The sequence below is a fragment of the Haemaphysalis longicornis genome, unplaced genomic scaffold (genome assembly GCF_048455015.1).
Source record: "Haemaphysalis longicornis isolate Haplotype H1 unplaced genomic scaffold, Haemaphysalis longicornis Haplotype H1 scaffold_6, whole genome shotgun sequence".
Taxonomy (NCBI): Eukaryota; Metazoa; Arthropoda; class Arachnida; order Ixodida; family Ixodidae; genus Haemaphysalis; species Haemaphysalis longicornis.
In genome coordinates, this window is record NW_027526407.1 from 57,283,152 (window position 1) to 57,294,452 (window position 11,301).

The following is an 11,301-nucleotide window of genomic DNA, read 5'->3' on the forward strand; positions in this document are numbered from 1 at the left end:
TCGCTGCCGCTGTCTCCTGTAGTCGCCTTGTTGGAAATGGCTTCCCACAGAAAGTGGTCCTCAGTGCCATCAAGGGTGTTCGAGATGCCGCATTTCTTAAAAGAGCGACTGATGAGCTCCTCTGGGATGCTGGCCCACGCATCCGCGATCCAGCCACAAAGCACCGCTGGAGAAGCCCGCGTCAGCCATCCGGTAGCTGTCACTTACGGGTCTCCTGACCTCATCCACTCTTGGTAGCAGGACCTGATGCAGTCTTTGAAAGGCTTGTTGATGCAAACGTCTAGCGGTTGCAGCTGGGATGTTTTGCAGCTGAGAATGAGTTCGGTGCGGGGTTCGCGCAACAACTTCTTCACGGAATCAGCCAGGTGGCAGCGAAAGGCGTCCAACAAGAGCACTGACGGGAACCCCCAACAGTGCTCCAGGCCGCCCACACCACACAGATTTTATCCAGTCAAGCACCAGTTGCTTTCTCCACCCGCGAACACTGCTTTCGGTGACGCCGAACTGCCGTCCTGCGGCGCAGTTCCTGATGGTCTCGGCACATAAAATAACGTTTCTTTTAATTGCACCCGAATACTGCCTTCGTGCACCCGACATCGTGATAGACTTGCGCGGTGAACGTGCCGATCCTTCGCGTGGTAAAAACAATCAAAATGGCGACGGCTGAGAGAGCTTCAGAGAAGCAGCAGCCAGCTAATGCCACCGCAAGACGGCGCACCCTCCGCTGAAACCGAACCCAAACTTTGGGATCCACATATAATACGAGGCACAAATTTTACATAGTAAAATTTGGAAAAAAACCTCGTATTATACGCGGGTTTTTACGGTACTTGGTTTCTGTAGGTGGGAGGAAAAAGAAGGGCACACAAAAGCAGTCAGGCACGGACTTTCGACAGGAAATGAACTTACATTCCCATATAAAGAGGAGCAAAAAAAAAGACAAGGGAAAACAGGTCATAAAAAGAATCATAACAAAAGACAGGTGCACGCACATGACGCGCACCCGGATGAACTATGGCGGTCACACTATAGTGAGAACGCGGGACTGCGTGGCGCGAGCTACTACTATAGAGCAGCGTGCAATGCTGTGACACTTGCCATCCCGTCGGAGTAGCTTACGTGATTTCTCCTCCAGCTAAACGACTTTTGGGAAAGTCCAAGGCTACCTTTGCGGATGGCCTTGGAGGTTTGCGGCTTTCCTTGCTTCTTGAGTTGATTTGTCGCATTACCATACCGCATCGCATCGCATGTAAGCAGGACAATCCGCCTCTTTCATTGCGGTGTGCTGCCACCTAGCGTGCCTAGCGGAAGTTGAAGCCGTAGGGTTTGCCGGCGTTTCCTCCGGCTGCGTTCTCGTTGTATGCACGGCAATCCCACATTACGGCGAGGAGCAGCCGAAGTTTTTCTTCTGTGTTGGTGTTTTAACGCCTTAAGACGACAGCCCCTGGTCATCACATAATACCAGGCGGCTTCTTATCACTGAATGAGGGCTGGCAGAGAAATCTCGGACAGATCCGTGTGCCGTCCGAGTGGCAGCTCGAGCAGTACTTGGAGTCGTCTGGCATGAAGTGCGATCGCCAGTTCAACAAAGGCCGGCAGTTCGCAAAATGCCTTTAAGCGCTGGACACATGTACGATTGGTACACGCGATTCCCATGCGACTGATCGTTACGACTGTCGCCACTAGTCGTACGCGTGAATTTGAGACGGCCCGATGCGCGCATGAGATGCGTCGTCGGCGTCGCTCCGCCCACAGTTTTTGCACCATGGTCAACTACGACGATCGCTGAGCTGAATTTGTAGATTCTGCGCGTTTGTTCGCAAGAAATGGATAAAGCAAGCAATCGTGAAGCGTTTTCTGCCTTCGGAAACAGTCCGCGCACACGCCGGCCGCGCCTGCCAGCTCGGCACACTCAGCGGCTCGAACCGGCGCAGACCACGGTAGCAACCGCGCTTGTCGCTGCTCTTTTGAATCAATCTGATCGCTAAAAAGTTCCACATGCGAGAAAGTAGGTGTTAGTGTGGTGAAAAATTGTGCTAGGGATTGTTGTCAGGGCTTATTTTAAAAGCGGCGATCAGATATATCTGCCGCGATGCAAGCCTACGATGACCGCTCGCCTAAAGTCCCTTCATCAGCTTTGACTTTACGCTCGCCGCGGCGCGCGGTGCGCCGAGCAGCCGAGAGATGGCGATACCTGCGCGGAAGCATCGAAACAGGCTACGCAGATGTCTTGGTCACCGATCGCTCAAACGGCAGTTAAATAGAGTTCCACATGCGAGAAAGGGTATGATAGTGTAGTGAAAAGTTGTGTTGCGGATTGTCATTCGCAGTTGCACAGATAGCAGCGATCAAATATCCGCCAGGATGCTAAGCCTACAGTTCCCATCACCCGAGCCGACGCGAGCGACGCAAGCCGCCGCAGCCGATCGCGTGCGGCCGACGGGAAGCGATAGAAGCCGGCACCGTTCCCTTTTCGGCACTCCGAGTTACAGCGGAACGCAGCACAAGTTGTGGGCATTGTTCCGCGCACAACGAGCGCACACAAAAAATCAAACGATGTAAATACAACCACGACCCCTTCCCCCTTGTGCGGGAGCTGTGGGGAATGTCGTCTGCTGCCCCTACTGGACTGCTTAGGGACTTGGCCGCTAGGGGATTGCGCATGCGCAGTGGGGTTGTGAAAGAGGCGGATTCACTTGGGCAACGCGTCGCATCCGATGCGCTAAACCAGGGCAGAACGAGAACGCAAATGCGACTTCCCGAACGCAGGTAGCGGCAGTCGCATCGCATTTCTCAGGTCTGCGGGGGTGTTGGGAACTTTAGGCTTAGCATCGTGGCGGATATTTCATCGCCGCTGTCTGAACAACTGCGGATAACACTCCTTAACACAACTTTGCACCACACTATAAGCTCGTTTATATGGATACGACAATAGCGTATCGAATTTGATTTGTCGCATTATTATACCGTATCGCATCGCATGTAAGCCGGACAATTCACTTGGGCAACGCGTCGCATCCGATGCGCTAAACCTGGGTAGATCGAGAACGCAAATGCGACTTCCCGAACGCATGTAGCGGCAGTCGCATCGCACCGCATTTCTCGGCTCGGCTCGTGTGTTGGGAGCTTTAGGCTTAGCATCGTGGCAGATATTTGATCGCCGCTGTCTGTACAACTGCGGATGACACTCCTTAACACAACTTTTCTCCGCACTATTATCCCACTTCTCGTATGCGGAACTTTATTTTCGAGATAATTGCCGCTTGAGCGATCGGTGACCAAGACATCTGCCGTGGCCTATTTTTATTCTTCCGCGCCGGTAGCTCCATCCTTCTGCCGTTCGCCGCACCGCACGCCGCGGTGCTGGGTCGGACCGTCGAACCTCCGCGACCGGTCAATCAGCGCTGATAAGAATCCCTAGCAGAATTTTTCACCACACAAACATCCACTTCCTTGCATGTGGAACTTTTCTTTCGCAATCAGACTGATTTGGAAGAGTGGCGACAATAATTGCTAGCGTGGTCTGCGCCGGTTCGAGCCGCTTTGTGGGCCGCGCGGGCAGGCGCGCGCGCAGACCGTTTCCGAGGGCAGAAAACGCTTCCCGATTGCCTGCTTTGTCCATTTCTTGCGAACGACGCGCGGAATGCGCAAATTTAGCTCAGCGATCGTCGTAGTTGATCGGGTGGATCGGGAAACGAGCCGCAGGTTTCGCTTCAGCCTCGGTAGACGCCAAAACGAACAAAGCCGGCTATGGCACATCATGTGGGACTGTGCCGCCGACCCAGACGGCGCGCACTTCGAAGAGTATCCGGAGGAACTCCAGAGAGCCATCGAATCTACAAGCAAGACCGACCAGTCATGGGCCATTCAGCAGGTCTTCGCCGCGCTCGAAAGGCACGGGCTCCGTAAAACGGGCTTGTGACGAGTAGGGTCGCAGAAGAAGACGCGACGCCAGGCCACGTCTAGGCGGAGCCATAACCCGGCTCCTGCCTACTGCAGGTTTTGTTTCAATAAAGTCCTTTCCAGTCCAGTCCAGTACCGGAAACTGGTAATGCTAGAAATGCGACCCCACAACTCCCAGATATGACACAGGGCGGCGCTAGTCTCCAATGCGCATGCATGTAAACGCAAACGCGGCGCATTCGCCCGATTCGACGAACCAATGCGATACCCTTCTGTCGCATTCATGTAAACGCGCTTATAGCCCCGGTTGCCGCGTCAGCGTGATCCAAAAGCGTGGACGCCTTCTGTGGACGCCAAAGGGTGGACGACTACTTTACCCTTCACAAGGCTGGAACGTTACGCCGGAACAAGCCGGAAACAACGATGTCTCCAGCGGATAGCGTGGTCGATTCTTGCTCTAGGTTTTTTCCCTTAATAGCCATTAATTAGAGACCCACATCGCTGCTAAGAGGCGACATGCCGGACTTTCTTACGGCATGGTTATTTGTGTATTTCTTTTTTTAAACACGGCTGAGTGTTTCTTTGCGGTTTTATTCTCTCCCGCGGAAAGAATGCAACCGCCGTTCAACCCCATCACGGGTGGAGAGAGTTCGCGAGCAGTTTTATACTGCTTTCCTCCTGGAGTGAACAGGGCATCTGACACCGCGCCGGTTGCGGGCGGAATCAAACCACACCGGTAAGAAGAGAAAAGCTGTTCAACTCTCGAAGTACGCCCCACATTCCTTAGAGTGCATTACAGAGCGATATTTCAAAATTTTGCATTATTTCTTGCTTGTTTTTTGCATTCAAGAAACGTCTTTCGTGGCGGGAATGAAGCTGAGGGAGGTACAGAAGGCGGGTTTTTCAAATTAGACCAAGTTGTATTTTGTCATGTCCCCTTTACGTTATGGAGTGTGTGCCGCGCCGTCGAGCAACGAATTCAAAGCCATCAGCGCTGATTAGCTGATGTACTTAACGCTGACCAAGCTTGGTGAGGAAAAGCAAAAGAGGGGAGTAGGCTACTGGATAGAATTTGATTGGCTCGGCTCGGATCGAATTGGATTGAATGAGTGTGCTCAAGAACGGGAAGGTAAGGATAGGTCTATGGATGCCGGCATGCAAGTACGATTGAGCAGCTGAGAGAGAGAGAGAGAGAGAGAGAGAGAGAGAGAGAGAGAGAGAGAGAGAGAGAGAGAGAGATCTTTAATGAAGTCTGGCGATGTTAGCTGGGCTAAAATGCCTAACTTGCTACGCCAGTTGATGACGTGATGAAGATGATGGCGATGATGTTCAAGAACTTGATGTGCACAGAGACGGCGAGCTATTCACAGCGACTGGTCTAGACCTGTGTGTTGCAGGTACTCTATCAGAGCTTTGGTAGCCCGTAAAGCACGTTTGGGACAAGCCCATGGGATATTGCATTCTTAGACAAACAGTGCTAGCAGTGCAAAAATAGTTTCCGACTTACCAAGGACCGCCTAACCGTACCGCGGATGCCCATTGCGTCAACGCTGCTGTAGTAGGTATGTATTCTCCGTGTTGTGTTCTGGGAGAAAGTTTCTTGACAGCTTAAGCTCGGTTCATTAAAAAAAAAAATTCCCAATGAGCCTCATGGAAACAACACCAAGAAGTCTGAGAGGTGACCGCGCACTAATGGGGAGAATTTTATTCACTAGCTCAAGTTATTATCAACACAAAAAAGGCCTGTCGAAGTGAATACACTGCTCGGTTGAAATCGTAGATCAAAAGCAACCGGTTCACATATATTGACTGTTTCATTACAGCTTTATCAAGACCCCTTGTGAATGGCTGTTACTCAACGGGCATCACTGAAGCGTGGCAACGCAGATGTCAAAGTAAGTTGAAGTAATTTCTGACTGAAATTTCAGATTGGGCAAAAAAAAAAACAACAAAGCTGATTATTTGATTTCGATGAATCATTGATTGTAGTTAATTATTTTCTGGCATTGATTGAACTAATTCTGCTTTCAAACAACGGACTAATATCAGCTGTGCTTATGTGCTACTCAATATGGCGTACATTGTCGTATACCCAACTGGGTAGTACACCGGCTTGATGCAAACGAACTCTGGTCACAAGCAAACATAGATCTCCGCATAACAGATCGGTATTAGAAATGTTAAAGTTAATAATAATTACGTGCAGTGTTCTAGAAATATAGGATTAAAGCATCACAACAACAAAAAAATTCTTCCGACACCGGGAATCGAACCCGGGCCTCCTGGGTGAGAGCCAGGTATCCTAACCACTAGACCATGCCGGAGGGTATTGGAGCAGTGTCCGGGGTAGCCGGAACTCTTCTGACGGGGTTGAATTCTCAACCGGTCTCGCGTGATAGGCTGCGCGCGCTGAAGAACGTCGCGGATAACTGCGCGCAAAGCCAATAACGTTAAACCGCGCGAGAAATCAACTGCTCATAGCGGGACGACAGAGGGTATAAATTAGTTGAAGAAAGTGGTTATCGCCGTCCAAAGGCTTAGTTAAAAAGGCTAAAAAGACGTTTCGGCTTCCATACGGAAGCCTTGGCGATAACCACTTTCTTCAACTATGTATCTTTCACCCGACCAGACGAGTTTTCGTCAAACGTTTGATTTCAGAGGGTAAATTAGTACCATTTTTACGTCGAATTCTTGTAACCGTGCGGGCGGTGCTTATCGCAATGTAGATTCGGCAATCAAAATCATCATAAGAAATGTTAAATTAAAAATACATGAGGTGTTGAAGAAATATAACAGGAGTAAAGCATCACACCACAAAAAAAACTAGTTCCGACACCAGGAATCGAACCCGGGCCTCCTGGGTGAGAGCCAGGTATCCTAACCACTAGACCATGCCAGAGGGCATTAGTACAGTGTCCGGGGTAACCGGAACTTTTCCGCCGGGGTTGAATTCTCAATCGGTCTCGGGTGATAGGCTGCGCGTGCTGAAGAACGTCGCGGATAACTGCGCGCAAAGCCCATAACGGTAAACCGGCCGAGAAATCAACTGCTGATAGCGGCACGACAGCGGGTAAATTAGTACCGTTTTTACGTTGAATTCTTGTACCCGTGAGGGCGGTGCTTATAGCAATGGAGATTTGGCAATCATAATCATCATAAGAAATGTTAAAGTTAAAATGCATGGGATGTTCTAAAAATATAACAGGGTTAAAGCATCACATAAAAAAAACTTGTTCCGACACCGGGAATCGAACCCGGGCCTCCTGGGTGAGAGCCAGGTATCCTAACCACTAGACCATGCCGGAGGGTGTTTGCTCTACGTCCGGGGCAGCTGGAACTTTTTCGGCGGGGTTGAATTTTCAACCGGTCTCGCGTGATAGGCTGCGCGTGCTGAGGAACGTCGCGGATAACTGTGCGCAACGCCAATAACGTTAAACCGCGCGAGAAATCAACTGCTCATAGCGGGACGACAGAAGGTAAATTAGTACCATTTTTACGTCGAATTATTGTACCCTTGCGGGCGGGGCCTATCGCAATGGAGATTTGGCAATCATAATCATCGTTACTCCTTGTTACTTTGTGTGGTCTTACCCACATTCAAATGCCTCTAAATTAAACACAACGATCACGGTCTCGCTCTCTGGAATAGCAAATATCAGGACAAATTCTGATTTGAAAAGAACTGCTAGGAGCCGAAACACCCTGACGAAAGGTAGCAGGTGTACTCCATTCCCAATGAAACACCTCACCCCCCCCCCCCCCCATCTTGTGGGAAAGTACATCTCCCCTCATCCTCATTCGTATATGTGGACACTTCCCCCGTCATGCTCGCTGTAACAGCGGTGACGACGGAGTGGCTGTCAGCTGTCTACTATATTGCCCACTGCCTTTTACGACGATTAGGATCGCCCAGAATTTTGCTAATCGTGGTGGTGACAATGATGATGATGATTTCTACGATGGGGAGGCCGGGACACATGTGCGTACGAACAGAGGAAGTTTCACACAGTAAAGATTTATCATTGTGTTGGCATTTGCAGTGCTTGTTGGGGAACGAGCTGATGGGCAGACCTTGGCCACACCAGCGGCAACTGACGAAGTACCTGAAGTTGGCAGAACGATGAACACGACTTCCTTATAAGCGGCATTTCGGTAAAAGCGAAGGGTTTTTTCTTCTTCTTCAGCATTTTGGATCTTGAAAAACTTCAAAAAAGGCGAGAAATCGAACAAAGCGCCTTCCTTTCAGTGAGAGTTCACTGTACGTAAAAGGTAGCAAAGCAACTTTCCCTGTGGATGGGATTCGGTCGCTGTCTCTTTTACGTGCGCGGACAACAGATTCGCTTCTTGTTTTGCTTGCGATAAGATAGGACGCACTCAACGTATGCCTGTGTGGCAGCTGTAGTATCTATGCCGATACGTCCCCACTCTGCTCACTCTGTAACGTAAACACCAGGATATAGACCACCTCATACGTGAATGTGGGTGGTCTTCAGCGCCTAAAATCTCCCGCGTAGTGCGCTTGGGCCAGCCGATCTCTGTGATGTTGAAACTGAGTGATGTATTCGGCCTCTAAACATTTCACGCGTTGGGTTGAGTCCTAAATACGTATTTCGTACCACCAAAGCCCGGCGGAATTGCCTGAAAAGTTCAGCACTGGCCCGGTGTCTCAAGCATGCAGATCATATATATATATATTTCCTCATTATATTAATCATATCACTTTTTTCTTTTAAGTGTAGAGCACCTAAGGGGCTCGCCTTGTCGTCGTAACTCGCTCGCTGGACACAAATAGAGCTACACGGCGTTCCGTCGTCGCGGCGTAACCGAAATGCTTTGAAAGACAAGCGGTTTATACACTCATAAGCGTTCGAAACTCTTGAACCGCTGGCGCTTGTCATACACCTCCCCGTTGCTTAGCGCAAAGAAAACTGTAGGTGCATTTGAGGCAAACATACGTAATTGAACGCCAGCGCCCGCCTTCATTTAGTTAGCAACGCTCCTTGGGTTGGTTTTTACGATAGTAAGCGAAAAAAAGTTGCAGTCCAACGCCGGCACGTGCGGGAGAAAAAGCAAGCGCAAAAAGAACAGAACCCCCCGCTGGCGCAGTTTCAGGCGGGGCGCGCGCGAACACTGCGAAGGCGGGAAATTTGAATTGCATCGGGTGGTAGCAGTGAGTGGATAACGGCGCTACAGTCCATTATGCACTGCACTGCTCTGCACTTATGCTGACAGCTTTCACATTGACGATGGAACGGCTTTATTTTTTTTCCCAACCGTTTCGCGTAGCACACCAGCCGTCTTTGCAAGCTTCATTTACTTCTCTCTCTCTCTCTCTCTCTCTCTCTCTCTCTCTCTCTCTCTCTCTCTCTCTCTCTCTCTCTCTCTCTCTCTCTCTCTCTCTCTCTCTCTCTCTCTCTGTCTGTATGTCTCTATGACGATACAGATTCAAGCCGCTCGTCGTGGCGCGGAGATGTGGCCTGATGGCTGTAATGTGATGGCGTGGTAAGGTCGTACCACAGTAAGATAAATGCCGCATCTAGAAATGCGGCAATTGGAAACTCGCTCATTTAGTAGATACTGGAGTATGAAGTAAGAGCAAGGGGGTAGGCGTATGAACATCAAAAAAAAAAAAAATAGCGGGAAAGTAAGAAACACACAACCATCAAGCTATGTGAGGTAGGCCATATAACGTAAAGTGGCAAATAAGCTCACTAAAAGAATGAAATAAAGCTATAAATTGTTAGAAGAGAGAAAAAGATGGTACGGCACAGAGAATCGAAGCAGTGGAGTTTAAAATAACGTTAGAACCACACGCTTTCAAAATCAATGGGTTTTGTTTACTTTGGTTGTGCAGTGTCATGCACATCCCGGTGCCATTTCATTCTGCTTTTTTAACTGCCCATTGACCTACACTTGATCGTCATCATCATCACCATCATCATCCTCGTCGTCGTCATCAGCCTATCTACGCCCACTGCAGGGCAAAGGCCTCTCCCATGGATCTCCAATTATCCAGGTCCTGTGCTAACTGCGACTAATTTATCCCGCAAACTTCTTGATCTCATCTGCCCATCTAACTTTCTGCCGCCCCTTGCCACGCTGGTCTTCCTTAGGGATATACTCCGTTACCCTTAATGACAAACGGTTATCTTGCCTTCGCATTCATGCCCTGCCCACACCCATTTCTTCTTAATTTCTACTAATACATATGTCCTTAACACGCGTTTGTTCCCTAACCCACTTCGCTCTCTTCTTGTCACTTAAAGGGGTACTGACGCCAATTTTCGGCGTTGATATTATTGCGCAGTTCGCTTCCTTTACTAATACCCTGGCTGAAATATGAGCGGCCTGCGACGCGAATACTTTAATTGGATCTCATTTATTGCGCCGACAGAACAGCACGCGGAGCGGCACTCAGCAAATGGACATCAGCGTGACATCATCCCGTGGTAGCCAAAAGAAGTGACGCGGCAGCGCTCGTCAAAAACTCGTGACGTCATTTCACGCGCGCGGCCCCGCTATCGGCGGCTGGGTGCAGGCGGATTCACAAACGGCTGCACGTAGCCAGAGATACAGGCATAACCGCTGCCCAGAAAGGCGCTGTTGGCAAAAATAAAGTTCCACACACGAGAAAGGAAGCGATAACACAGTCCGGAATCGCAAAAGAAGCCACCACCAGGACTTTCATTAAAAGCGGTCATCGAATTTCTGCCACAATAGTACGCCTAGCACCTTCAGACAGCTCAGCCGTTCAGCTCCGGTGGCGGCACGGTCGAAACAACGCTTTCACGTCCGCGCATAAGGTAATGCCGGGATGCTGTCATATGCACCTTTCGGGCTGAAAGCGCGGGAAATTGAAAGAAACGATTTTCAGGCCGTTCAATGTAATTAATTATCGTGCGCTGAAGTATTTAAAGTGTTGTTTCGGGTTCGCCAGACCATTAAGCATCAATAAAAGCAATAGAAATGGAACATAAAATTTTCGTTTCAGTACTCCTTTATTGTTACGCCTATCATCTTCCGTTCCACTACTGGCTGAGTCGTCCTCAATTTAAGTTGAACCCTCTTAGCGAGCCTCCAAGTTTCTTCCCCGTAGGCGGGTACCGGTAAGATGCAGCTGTTATACACTTAAACCTTCAGGGACAATGGTAGGCTGCCATTCATTAGCTGAGAATTCCTGCCGAATGCACTTGATATCGCCAAGCAAAGCGGTAAACTGTAGACATTCGCCGACGGAATGCCTACAGTATGAAACCTTAAAATTTCTTTTTGTGCCACCTGCCAGTGGGTTGACCGTGGCTTCACTTTTATTTCAAGTTCTATGTGCGCCAAAACGCACGGCAGGAAAGCCGCCTTTACACAATGATTGTCACAAAATGGTGACGATGATGACGATCA

At 49.6% G+C, this 11,301-nt stretch overlaps 3 non-coding genes across 3 annotated transcripts; all 3 read right to left on the minus strand.

The window, feature by feature from the left end:
* Positions 1-6,155: 6,155 nt before the first annotated feature.
* Positions 6,156-6,227, minus strand: Trnae-cuc (transfer RNA glutamic acid (anticodon CUC)). The gene has a single exon. It is a non-coding gene; the product is annotated as a tRNA-Glu (tRNA).
* Positions 6,228-6,730: 503 nt separating this feature from the next.
* Positions 6,731-6,802, minus strand: Trnae-cuc (transfer RNA glutamic acid (anticodon CUC)). Its single transcript has one exon. It is a non-coding gene; the product is annotated as a tRNA-Glu (tRNA).
* A 334-nt stretch (positions 6,803-7,136) lies between these two features.
* Trnae-cuc (transfer RNA glutamic acid (anticodon CUC)) lies at positions 7,137-7,208 on the minus strand. The gene has a single exon. It is a non-coding gene; the product is annotated as a tRNA-Glu (tRNA).
* Between the last annotated feature and the right edge of the window lie 4,093 nt (positions 7,209-11,301).